At 43.9% G+C, this 13,889-nt stretch overlaps 1 long non-coding RNA gene across 3 annotated transcripts in view; it reads right to left on the reverse strand.

Moving 5' to 3' along the window:
• Nucleotides 1-6,324, reverse strand: part of LOC149355102 (uncharacterized) — a 30,461-nt gene extending 24,137 nt beyond the window's left edge. For 2 of the 3 annotated variants that reach the window (XR_016291440.1, XR_016291439.1), the window contains exon 1: nt 1,351-1,367. This is a non-coding gene — a long non-coding RNA (uncharacterized LOC149355102). Of the gene's footprint in view, nt 1-1,350; nt 1,368-2,901; nt 2,951-6,223 lie in introns of those variants that run through there. The other variant, XR_016291442.1, reaches the window with a different exon arrangement.
• Nucleotides 6,325-13,889: the final 7,565 nt, after the last annotated feature.

Consider the following 13,889-nt stretch of genomic DNA (forward strand, 5'->3'; position numbering starts at 1 on the left):
GAGAGGCTGCACCTTATTTAGTAATCTAATTGAACAAAATGCAAAAATTGCCCTAAGACTGGAAGAGACATCTAAAGTGATGCAAATTTTTGAAGAAGGTGAATGTACACACATGGACTAATATCGTCAACTTTCACTTGCTGCAAGATGCTCGAACACTTCATGTACTCTAACATGGTAAAGCACTTCAAGGAAAATATCTCTTTTACCCCCACTCAGCATGGTTTTCACTTTAGTTTATCATGCGCAACACAACTAAATGAACTCGGATGGGAACCAGCACTACGCCACAAGCTATAACACTGGGCATAGATGCATCAAGATCAGGTGAGCAATAAAAGCGGCTGGCTGGCAGTTCATTGTACACAAAACCACAAGAGACTGATCACTGAAACACCAAGCCATATTTGTGCGTCCTCGTGTTTTAGCTATCACCCCAGCGTGGTTTTGTGCACAGAGGTTTCAGGAGCTTAGAGAAGAAACGCTGAGATAGTTCTAGCTCGTCGCTCCCGTTGAGCAATACATAGACATAGCATTTAGCGCCTAGATAAGTGTATTAAATATATGCCTCCCAAGATAACAAACTAATTTGCACATGACATATCTGCAACCAGTTTAAAAATTGATCAACAAGTACATGCACTTATTTGCACAATCCTCTTTTGAAAAAATTGCCACCCATGGGCACTCCAAAAGATTCTCAAGAGGATAAACAATTATTTACACTTGCACAAATAGTAAGTTGGTCTAGTAGTGTGACTTAAGATCTAGTGCACATGCTACGAGAAGTGCCTGAAGGCTTTGTACTTTTGCCACTTTTATTCCTCGTGTTGTAAAGGCCAGTGTCAATGGCGCCATTAGGTGTCACAATGGAGCACTGTGGAACAGACTGGGGAAGACAACGAGGTGGTGTGGAGGAAGGGGGACTGGGAGCAGGAAGTGGTTGTGCATGGTGCTTGGTGTGGGTAGGGAGGACTGTGTGAGTGGGGAGGACCACCACACCCATCCTTATCGATCCGTGAAGCTCACATTCTTCGCCGAATACAGTTTAATCTGCTACATACACCAGCCAAACTTCATCTATACCGGTACACTTCCACACCTCAGTGCCCAAACTGTCCACACACACATGCAGACATAGAACACTGCCTTACACAGTGCCACGCAGCCTTCAAGTCCCCCGCCTATCCTTTCCCCCCACCCCCACCGTGGCCCATCTGGCTCGCCTCCCTGGATCTGAGGCTGCAACGTGCCCTCGTCGCCTTGGCCCAGGACATACTGAATGACGCATAATAGAAAGGATTTTCTAATAAAAGCGTCACACCACCACGATCACTTGCAGGCACTCACACAGACAGGCTTTGTGCCTCTTCCAGTCTCCCCTTGACGCGATGCAGGTGAGCCACACGAGGTGTGCACAAAATTTAGATCACAAAACTCTCAAATTTCTGGCCAAACAAAAAGTGACACACCGATGCATGAAAGTCATGCTCCTAGAATGAAACTGTTCCCCTTTACATCTAAAAAGATTACATATAATTCTTTTCAGTCACCACACATACTGTTTACTAAAAATCAAATTTGAGCCTACGCATCTCGAGGGCCACTATGAGCAGAGAAGCTGGATATGTCGCGTGAGCTACGGCCTGTATGTCACTTATGGCAGGAGATTTACTTATTATCTGGCGGCTGTAAGGCATGTTTACAGGAATGCACTCTTAAGAAAAATGTCTCGAAAGTCTCTCTCGTAGCGCAGTAACAGGCATTGAAAATGGAAGTGTTTGCGTGATTTTTCTGTAGTATACCCACCACTCAATGTCTTGGCTAGCAAGTCAAGCAAATGATGATTCGAGGCGACATTTCTGATCATCCTCTTTTTTTGCCAGCACGAACTTACAACAGAAGTCTACGCCATGAATCCAGCCAGAATGCATCAGCCTCTGTACCCTGGAGGCAGCGGCACACGCTAGAGAGCCACGATTACCACTGGGCTAATAGCGACTGGCCAACAGGAAATGTGCAGAAAGCGTAGTGAAGCACGAGGAGAGAATAAGATGTATTTTAGGGCAGAACTAGTCTAGATGAGGAATGGCTCGAGCAATTTATATGAGGCGGCAAATACGTTCCTGCTGTCCTGGTAATTCATGCTAGATAATCTACGTCATGATGAAAGAACAGCCTCCCATCTTTTTTTTTGTTTGTTTGCTTCCTTGCTTGTCCGATCTCGTCTGCAGCATTAAAGCAGGTGATACGTTCACAATGCTTGCAGCACCGGATTCCGCGAGCTTACCGCAATGGTGTCACCCAAAAGTGCCGACGACGACGGCGCTCTTTCATGCTACCGTTAGTCGTCACTGGGCATAACCTGTTTTGTATCAAAGCCACAGCGGATGCTCTTTTGAATTGACCAAAGCTTATACTAAATGGTCTACTTATGGCACTGCCTTAGTGACAACATCACTGTTTCATATTAAAAGAAAGATATATGATCGTTTTCAGTGACACCTCAGCAGCGAAGCTGGCTTGCAAGCAGATCAGGTCGGTCGCCCTGCAATGGCGGCAGCTGCTACAGGGCTGGGAGTATAAAACTAGCTTGTATCGCAGCTATTACTCCTATCAGCAACTCTGTACAGGTCAACGATCCTTATGGAGGATTCATTTCTAGCATTCCCGTATTCCAGGGCTAATTATTTACGAGAACAAGAAAGTTTAGCACCGTTTTCTGATGCTGCCACTAGGGATCAGCCGTATAGATGTTTCCCTGGCGCGGTCGGCTTGCGGGCAGCACGGCCATGTATTTGGCTGTGGAGGCAGTGCCATCGGACGGCACTCTCAGTGTTCCAGTATGGGCCGCGAACACCTTGCGCAAGCACCAAAGTACCGTCCGCCTAAATGACTTACCAGGCTTCACTGTCCTAAGCATCGGAGGACGTTCAAGTTCCCGCGAGGCCTGAAAAGGAGACATAATTAATCATTGATAACGATCAATCAACAAAAAAACCTTTATAGTAAATCTCACGACACTGTGCCATCTACACTGCTAGATATTTGCAAATGTCGCTTCACTCCAGACCACCGCATCACTTTGTTCGTTCCACCGCAACCCAGAACGGTGGCGAATCTTGTGAAAATGGCGAATCGTGATTCGAGATAACCGCAGTTAAGTTTGGTATCCGTGGTTAAGCATAACCGCGTTTAGACTGCCCGTGTGACTGCAGGTCAACCAACAGCAACGTTTCAGCATCAGAAACATTTCAACCAATACCAAAACTAAAATTGTGGCTGACAGTGCAAGATGGTCATCTGCACATGCCATCTGTTAAGAACGATCGTCGGCTAGACTTGGCACATAAATTGCAGCGGCAAGTTCGGGGTGCGATCATTATGTGGGAAATAAAAAATTTTAATTTTGCCAAGAAAATTCAGGAGTGCAATCATTACTCGAGTAAACACAGTAGATATCTTGTTCTAACCGTAAGCTTCTAAATGCTTGTGCAAAAAAGTGTGTTTTCATTCCTGATTGGTGAACCCTTAGATTCGCCTCTCTGAGGAAAAAAGAATCTGCAAACCAGCTCCACACTGAGGCTTGGTTTACACATACTGCAGTAGTTCACAGTCCCAAATATAGATGTAAAAATAATGTATGAGAATGGAACTGGACGATACACAATAGATTCAGGAAAGCAATGAACGGTGTAGCAAGCACACTACGTTTATCACGAAAACAGTGCACCGCAATTTCATTTTGTTGTGTTAGGTATTAGAGTGTATAAGCAATTGAGGTCATCAAGCACCAACCACAGCTAAGGTTCAGTGGTTTGTTTTTGTGTTACAAACTAACACATCCTAATTAGATGAAATTCAAGGATGCGAATAAATGAAGCTTGTAAGTAAAGGATTACAATGTTTGTTTTTTCCTAGTGTTTAAAATGGCGATGTAATCACTGATTAAAATTGCGACGGTGTGTAAGGTTTGGTTTATGGGGTTTAACGTTCCAAAGTGACTAAGGCTATGAGAGACACCGTAGTGGAGGGCTCCGGAAATTTCGACCACCTGGGGTTCTTTAACGTGCACTGACATCGCACAGTACACGGGCCTCAAAAATTTCTCCTCCAAAGAAATTCAACCGCCGCGGCCGGGATCGAACCCGCGTCTTTGCGGTCAGCAACCAAGCACCATAACCACTGAGCCACCGCGGCATCAGCGGACTGAACAGATCGATGAGAGCGTAACCTGAGTCACCAGACGAGCCAACGACCCAGCACAGCAAAATCATTAGCCAATCAGACTAAATGCCAATTAAGCTAAACACACGCTTCCACACATCTACACGGTATAACTATGCTTTATTAAACACTAACCAATTTTTTTTTAGTTCTTATATACTATGACTTTCAAATCACTCCACCAAAGACATAAAATATGTGATGATAGGCTGGATACCACTTTCTCTACACAGAGAGGCTCATGACCTTTGAAGATTTATCAGTGTGCAAATTCATTTAGCCGTCCAACAATGCAAGCTGATTCGTCCTGTCTGGCATGGTAGCATCGAAAATAGTGTCTACGTATCGCTAGATGATTATGCACTTAAGAAAATTTGGCTGCAAGATGGCACGGTTCAGCCCTATGACCTAGAAAATAGTACATTGAGAAGGAATTCTGGGTTTTAAAGATTTCTGATTTTAATGAGTTTCACTGGCGCATAAGCTTACTTTCACCTGAATTTATCTATAGTTCGGCGCTTCATCCATAAAACAAAGCTTTCACAGAACGCCTGAGCAGGCCCACGGCGGTCATGCCCTTCAACAAAGCCAATATTCGTTTCTGTATATAGTTACGCTCATGGCTATTACGAATATTTATTGCCCAATAGAAGCTGCAGATCCAGGTTTCAAATAGATATAAAGAACTAAAGTGCTAATATGGGCTGAGGCATACCGAGCCCACTAAATAATGACATATAATAATGGCATCTGTAATGGAATATTAATTATAAAACGAGGCACTATTCAAACACATAATTTTGATCTTTTGTGATGGACAGCTAAAGATGGCGTAAGCTATGAAATATTTATGAAGGGACGAGGCATCCTTCAAACACAAAATGCTGAATATAAATTCATGTTAAAACTTCATGACCGAATGGTGCAATTATTATTTCCCTTTAGGTAACCACAGCTGCAGCCGGTTCAGTGCAGAGTTGTGCCCCTTACATGGCCACATTGGATGGTTGGAAACACTTCCGCTCTCGGTGCTAGTACTATCATGTGCGTTCTTATTGCGGCCCGAACACAACCTACAGTAGAACGTCTTCGTTGACAACTGAATAAACCAGAGCTGCCAGTACTCAAAAAACGGCAAGGAAAAAGAGTTCCAACCGCCCTTAAGATGCTTTGAAATATTTTTGTTGCAATCGCGGTGCGATTAATCCAGTCTGCTATAAGCTGCAACAAATAACACAGGCCCATTCTCCAACGAAGAGTGCAGCATGTTACGGCGTACGAAGGTTTTTTTTCGTAAAGAAGTCTCACATATCTCGCCATAAATGCTTACTTCATGCAAATTTCGCACAGCCGAGCATTTCGTATATACAACAGCTTGATTCATATTTTTAGTGCCTTTTTGTCTTTCCAGAGGTGAATGCCCTAGATTTTCATCTTTGTTTTGGCTGTAACTTCCTCTTATTTTCATATACCTGCTTGGACTGAAGTACCAGCAAGCCTAGAAGTGAGGTTAGCTGCCGTAACAATTCACCACGCACTAAATGACTTCTCACCCATTGTCTTAAAATGTGTCTCTCCAAATAACTTACTGCGTATGTTAGTCCTCGAGAACACAGTCCTGCAGTTAGCCACTACAGGAGTAATAATATAGAATAATATGGTATTCTTTTGAAGTGTTTAAACTCAGATGGCTATGGGATATGTCGTAATGAAGGGCTCGAATCAACTTCAGAGACCTCTGTTCTGGGTCGTAATTTGCCATTCTAATGATAATCCCAGTACAGCTAGTGGCCACGTGGCTACTGTAGCAAATGCAGTCCTTTCCTGGTTCGATTACCTTTTCCGGCGTTGTATCATGGGACACTTCTGACAATTCGCGATGCTCCAATTTTACACCTTGCCCTTGTCGCAAGTAACAGCAACAAGTTAGTAACTGTGGATGGAATCGTTTTTATAATGCTACAGGGCTAAGGCCGGCGATCAGCCATGCACTCACGTGGGGGGACACAGATGCCTCCACACGCCCCCCTGCGGTCGGAACGGATCACGTAGTCCGGAACCCAGACCGACTGGCGTAAGCTTCACCTCAAAGCACCTGCGCAGAGAAGCACGGGGATGACATCATGAAGATTTCAAAGTCCCGATGTCTTCCCGCACATATTGCCGTGCCGCCTCAAATGCCGCCAAACGACTCTTTGCAAATTTTACCTTCGAAGGCTGTTTTCTTTAAAACAAGCATTCCAGCATTGGTAATGTACAGACTTTTGAATGTGACATCTTTACACACCATGCACATAGTACAATGCAGTGCAGAGAAGCTGAACACAGCTGCGGCTTTATTTGGTGATTGCATCACCAATTCAAAGGAAAGCACAAAAAAAAACAGCATTTTTCCCTTGCAAGTATCGCACTTTCCTCCTTAGCTCGTCGAATTCTAGAACCACTTTAGTTGTCCTTTATGCAACGCCGCTGCTTGTGAGGCTTCGGTGCCAGCGTGTCACATCCTCGAGATACATTGCGAAGGTCTTTACTATTTTGAAGCAGCCGGGCGTCTATTTTCTCAACAGTGTGCACATAGTAGATCATTTAACGAAACTGCAAAAAAGGGTTGTAGTCGCGCAGATTTGATTTTTGAAGAACCCAAGCGTTCCAGAATTTTTCACCAAATCAGTTTCCCATTATGCGAACGGCTTTTAACAGGTTTCTTTGGGAGGCCATTATAATTCATCCTTCAGATAACTGGAATGATTCTTCTGGTCCTTCTAAGTGTGCCTTAATGATTTCACTAGTTAAAAGTGAACGGTTCAATTAATTCTGTTCATTTCCTGCAATAATGACCATTACACCGCAATTTCACTCTAAAGATCAAAGAACCTCGATACCAATCAGTCGTCACTGCACCAACAACGTGTGAACAACTGAGGTTCTATCACAAAAGCAGACCACAGCACCAAGACCACAGTTCAAACTGACACTGACTGTGCAGCCAACTTTTGCAGGAGGCTGTTGATGCAACTACAGTAAATACTATACGAATCTACTAGACGGGCAGTGTCAAAGAGCTGGAGAATTATACCCATGCTGCAGACCCTACAGCTGCCACTGCACCCTTCCAGGCTCCTCCAGAGTAAACACACTTTTTTTACAATCCAGCTAGATGTGGATATAAGTGCAAATAAACTCTTTTGCCTAGAAAACATGAAGCAGCAGCCATTATCTGGCTTCTTTTAGGATCTGATCATCCAGTTATTCACAAATTTTCCAGTGAAAATAAAGAAAAAAAAACCATAACAATAATGTTTCCCTAAGCTTTCCTTGGTTTCAAAGGCTGTTAAAATTTTTAATTTTCGCATATGTTCCAATACGACCTCAATCTTTCTTACTCTCAGCTATACATATACATAATAAAGCAGCCTTCGCTGAAAACTGCCCATTGTGTCCCCGCCCCTGAAATACAGCTGCAGGTCTCCTCTAAGGTTGCTATGGTGTTAACGACGTACAAATGCAAATGCACCTTGGTCTCTTCCAGCCTCCGAGGCTGCCTGGAGCCAGGCCAGCATGCATATCAACACTCTGAAGCAGGTCTGCACTCATGCAGAAACCACATCATGAGAAACACATGAGGAACCCACGAGAAACACAATCAATACACCACTCTTTTAGGCCAATGCAAGCAAGTCTGCTGCAAGATTTCACGCACCTCTGCAGAAGCAGAAAGCAGTTCAACAACACTGTGTGCCAGAGTCACCACGACCACACCAAAGCTCTTTAAATTGTTCAACTAGCCTCGTTCGCACAAGACAGAGATAAACACACATAGGAGGGTATTGGCATCACATCCTAATCATATGTTATGACAAAAGTTGTAGACTGTCTCCTATTGCTTCCAGGAAAATTATGCAATACATTTTTCCCCCGGCTGCAGTACGCCACCTCTAACCCTCATTCAGCTCATGGACAAGACAATTTCTGGTTACATTTTGAAGAGTTGCTCAAGAGAGGCTGCACCTTATTTAGTAATCTAATTGAACAAAATGCAAAAATTGCCCTAAGACTGGAAGAGACATCTAAAGTGATGCAAATTTTTGAAGAAGGTGAATGTACACACATGGACTAATATCGTCAACTTTCACTTGCTGCAAGATGCTCGAACACTTCATGTACTCTAACATGGTAAAGCACTTCAAGGAAAATATCTCTTTTACCCCCACTCAGCATGGTTTTCACTTTAGTTTATCATGCGCAACACAACTAAATGAACTCGGATGGGAACCAGCACTACGCCACAAGCTATAACACTGGGCATAGATGCATCAAGATCAGGTGAGCAATAAAAGCGGCTGGCTGGCAGTTCATTGTACACAAAACCACAAGAGACTGATCACTGAAACACCAAGCCATATTTGTGCGTCCTCGTGTTTTAGCTATCACCCCAGCGTGGTTTTGTGCACAGAGGTTTCAGGAGCTTAGAGAAGAAACGCTGAGATAGTTCTAGCTCGTCGCTCCCGTTGAGCAATACATAGACATAGCATTTAGCGCCTAGATAAGTGTATTAAATATATGCCTCCCAAGATAACAAACTAATTTGCACATGACATATCTGCAACCAGTTTAAAAATTGATCAACAAGTACATGCACTTATTTGCACAATCCTCTTTTGAAAAAATTGCCACCCATGGGCACTCCAAAAGATTCTCAAGAGGATAACCAATTATTTACACTTGCACAAATAGTAAGTTGGTCTAGTAGTGTGACTTAAGATCTAGTGCACATGCTACGAGAAGTGCCTGAAGGCTTTGTACTTTTGCCACTTTTATTCCTCGTGTTGTAAAGGCCAGTGTCAATGGCGCCATTAGGTGTCACAATGGAGCACTGTGGAACAGACTGGGGAAGACAACGAGGTGGTGTGGAGGAAGGGGGACTGGGAGCAGGAAGTGGTTGTGCATGGTGCTTGGTGTGGGTAGGGAGGACTGTGTGAGTGGGGAGGACCACCACACCCATCCTTATCGATCCGTGAAGCTCACATTCTTCGCCGAATACAGTTTAATCTGCTACATACACCAGCCAAACTTCATCTATACCGGTACACTTCCACACCTCAGTGCCCAAACTGTCCACACACACATGCAGACATAGAACACTGCCTTACACAGTGCCACGCAGCCTTCCAGTCCCCCGCCTATCCTTTCCCCCCACCCCCACCGTGGCCCATCTGGCTCGCCTCCCTGGATCTGAGGCTGCAACGTGCCCTCGTCGCCTTGGCCCAGGACATACTGAATGACGCATAATAGAAAGGATTTTCTAATAAAAGCGTCACACCACCACGATCACTTGCAGGCACTCACACAGACAGGCTTTGTGCCTCTTCCAGTCTCCCCTTGACGCGATGCAGGTGAGCCACACGAGGTGTGCACAAAATTTAGATCACAAAACTCTCAAATTCCTGGCCAAACAAAAAGTGACACACCGATGCATGAAAGTCATGCTCCTAGAATGAAACTGTTCCCCTTTACATCTAAAAAGATTACATATAATTCTTTTCAGTCACCACACATACTGTTTACTAAAAATCAAATTTGAGCCTACGCATCTCGAGGGCCACTATGAGCAGAGAAGCTGGATATGTCGCGTGAGCTATGGCCTGTATGTCACTTATGGCAGGAGATTTACTTATTATCTGGCGGCTGTAAGGCATGTTTACAGGAATGCACTCTTAAGAAAAATGTCTCGAAAGTCTCTCTCGTAGCGCAGTAACAGGCATTGAAAATGGAAGTGTTTGCGTGATTTTTCTGTAGTATACCCACCACTCAATGTCTTGGCTAGCAAGTCAAGCAAATGATGATTCGAGGCGACATTTCTGATCATCCTCTTTTTTTGCCAGCACGAACTTACAACAGAAGTGTACGCCATGAATCCAGCCAGAATGCATCAGCATCTGTACCCTGGAGGCAGCGGCACACGCTAGAGAGCCACGATTACCACTGGGCTAATAGCGACTGGCCAACAGGAAATGTGCAGAAAGCGTAGTGAAGCACGAGGAGAGAATAAGATGTATTTTAGGGCAGAACTAGTCTAGATGAGGAATGGCTCGAGCAATTTATATGAGGCGGCAAATACGTTCCTGCTGTCCTGGTAATTCATGCTAGATAATCTACGTCATGATGAAAGAACAGCCTCCCATCTTTTTTTTTGTTTGTTTGCTTGCTTGCTTGTCCGATCTCGTCTGCAGCATTAAAGCAGGTGATACGTTCACAATGCTTGCAGCACCGGATTCCGCGAGCTTACCGCAATGGTGTCACCCAAAAGTGCCGACGACGACGGCGCTCTTTCATGCTACCGTTAGTCGTCACTAGGCATAACCTGTTTTGTATCAAAGCCACAGCGGATGCTCTTTTGAATTGACCAAAGCTTATACTAAATGGTCTACTTATGGCACTGCCTTAGTGACAACATCACTGTTTCATATTAAAAGAAAGATATATGATCGTTTTCAGTGACACCTCAGCAGCGAAGCTGGCTTGCAAGCAGATCAGGTCGGTCGCCCTGCAATGGCGGCAGCTGCTACAGGGCTGGGAGTATAAAACTAGCTTGTATCGCAGCTATTACTCCTATCAGCAACTCTGTACAGGTCAACGATCCTTATGGAGGATTCATTTCTAGCATTCCCGTATTCCAGGGCTAATTATTTACGAGAACAAGAAAGTTTAGCACCGTTTTCTGATGCTGCCACTAGGGATCAGCCGTATAGATGTTTCCCTGGCGCGGTCGGCTTGCGGGCAGCACGGCCATGTATTTGGCTGTGGAGGCAGTGCCATCGGACGGCACTCTCAGTGTTCCAGTATGGGCCGCGAACACCTTGCGCAAGCACCAAAGTACCGTCCGCCTAAATGACTTACCAGGCTTCACTGTCCTAAGCATCGGAGGACGTTCAAGTTCCGGCGAGGCCTGAAAAGGAGACATAATTAATCATTGATAACGATCAATCAACAAAAAAACCTTTATAGTAAATCTCACGACACTGTGCCATCTACACTGCTAGATATTTGCAAATGTCGCTTCACTCCAGACCACCGCATCACTTTGTTCGTTCCACCGCAACCCAGAACGGTGGCGAATCTTGTGAAAATGGCGAATCGTGATTCGAGATAACCGCAGTTAAGTTTGGTATCCGTGGTTAAGCATAACCGCGTTTAGACTGCCCGTGTGACTGCAGGTCAACCAACAGCAACGTTTCAGCATCAGAAACATTTCAACCAATACCAAAACTAAAATTGTGGCTGACAGTGCAAGATGGTCATCTGCACATGCCATCTGTTAAGAACGATCGTCGGCTAGACTTGGCACATAAATTGCAGTGGCAAGTTCGGGGTGCGATCATTATGTGGGAAATAAAAAATTTTAATTTTGCCAAGAAAATTCAGGAGTGCAATCATTACTCGAGTAAACACAGTAGATATCTTGTTCTAACTGTAAGCTTCTAAATGCTTGTGCAAAAAAGTGTGTTTTCATTCCTGATTGGTGACCCCTTAGATTCGCCTCTCTGAGGAAAAAAGAATCTGCAAACCAGCTCCACACTGAGGCTTGGTTTACACATACTGCAGTAGTTCACAGTCCCAAATATAGATGTAAAAATAATGTATGAGAATGGAACTGGACGATACACAATAGATTCAGGAAAGCAATGAACGGTGTAGCAAGCACACTACGTTTATCACGAAAACAGTGCACCGCAATTTCATTTTGTTGTGTTAGGTATTAGAGTGTATAAGCAATTGAGGTCATCAAGCACCAACCACAGCTAAGGTTCAGTGGTTTGTTTTTGTGTTACAAACTAACACATCCTAATTAGATGAAATTCAAGGATGCGAATAAATGAAGCTTGTAAGTAAAGGATTACAATGTTTGTTTTTTCCTAGTGTTTAAAATGGCGATGTAATCACTGATTAAAATTGCGACGGTGTGTAAGGTTTGGTTTATGGGGTTTAACGTTCCAAAGTGACTAAGGCTATGAGAGACACCGTAGTGGAGGGCTCCGGAAATTTCGACCACCTGGGGTTCTTTAACGTGCACTGACATCGCACAGTACACGGGCCTCAAAAATTTCTCCTCCAAAGAAATTCAACCGCCGCGGCCGGGATCGAACCCGCGTCTTTGCGGTCAGCAGCCAAGCACCATAACCACTGAGCCACCGCGGCATCAGCGGACTGAACAGATCGATGAGAGCGTAACCTGAGTCACCAGACGAGCCAACGACCCAGCACAGCAAAATCATTAGCCAATCAGACTAAATGCCAATTAAGCTAAACACACGCTTCCACACATCTACACGGTATAACTATGCTTTATTAAACACTAACCAATTTTTTTTAGTTCTTATATACTATGACTTTCAAATCACTCCACCAAAGACATAAAATATGTGATGATAGGCTGGATACCACTTTCTCTACACAGAGAGGCTCATGACCTTTGAAGATTTATCAGTGTGCAAATTCATTTAGCCGTCCAACAATGCAAGCTGATTCGTCCTGTCTGGCATGGCAGCATCGAAAATAGTGTCTACGTATCGCTAGATGATTATGCACTTAAGAAAATTTGGCTGCAAGATGGCACGGTTCAGCCCTATGACCTAGAAAATAGTACATTGAGAAGGAATTCTGGGTTTTAAAGATTTCTGATTTTAATGAGTTTCACTGGCGCATAAGCTTACTTTCACCTGAATTTATCTATAGTTCGGCGCTTCATCCATAAAACAAAGCTTTCACAGAACGCCTGAGCAGGCCCACGGCGGTCATGCCCTTCAACAAAGCCAATATTCGTTTCTGTATATAGTTACGCTCATGGCTATTACGAATATTTATTGCCCAATAGAAGCTGCAGATCCAGGTTTCAAATAGATATAAAGAACTAAAGTGCTAATATGGGCTGAGGCATACCGAGCCCACTAAATAATGACATATAATAATGGCATCTGTAATGGAATATTAATTATAAAACGAGGCACTATTCAAACACATAATTTTGATCTTTTGTGATGGACAGCTAAAGATGGCGTAAGCTATGAAATATTTATGAAGGGACGAGGCATCCTTCAAACACAAAATGCTGAATATAAATTCATGTTAAAACTTCATGACCGAATGGTGCAATTATTATTTCCCTTTAGGTAACCACAGCTGCAGCCGGTTCAGTGCAGAGTTGTGCCCCTTACATGGCCACATTGGATGGTTGGAAACACTTCCGCTCTCGGTGCTAGTACTATCATGTGCGTTCTTATTGCGGCCCGAACACAACCTACAGTAGAACGTCTTCGTTGACAACTGAATAAACCAGAGCTGCCAGTACTCAAAAAACGGCAAGGAAAAAGAGTTCCAACCGCCCTTAAGATGCTTTGAAATATTTTTGTTGCAATCGCGGTGCGATTAATCCAGTCTGCTATAAGCTGCAACAAATAACACAGGCCCATTCTCCAACGAAGAGTGCAGCATGTTACGGCGTACGAAGGTTTTTTTTCGTAAAGAAGTCTCACATATCTCGCCATAAATGCTTACTTCATGCAAATTTCGCACAGCCGAGCATTTCGTATATACAACAGCTTGATTCATATTTTTAGTGCCTTTTTGTCTTTCCAGAGGTGAATGCCCTAGATTTTCATCTTTGT

The sequence above is a fragment of the Amblyomma mixtum genome, chromosome 3 (assembly GCF_055824585.1).
Source record: "Amblyomma mixtum isolate Tamu chromosome 3, ASM5582458v1, whole genome shotgun sequence".
NCBI lineage: Eukaryota > Metazoa > Arthropoda > Arachnida > Ixodida > Ixodidae > Amblyomma > Amblyomma mixtum.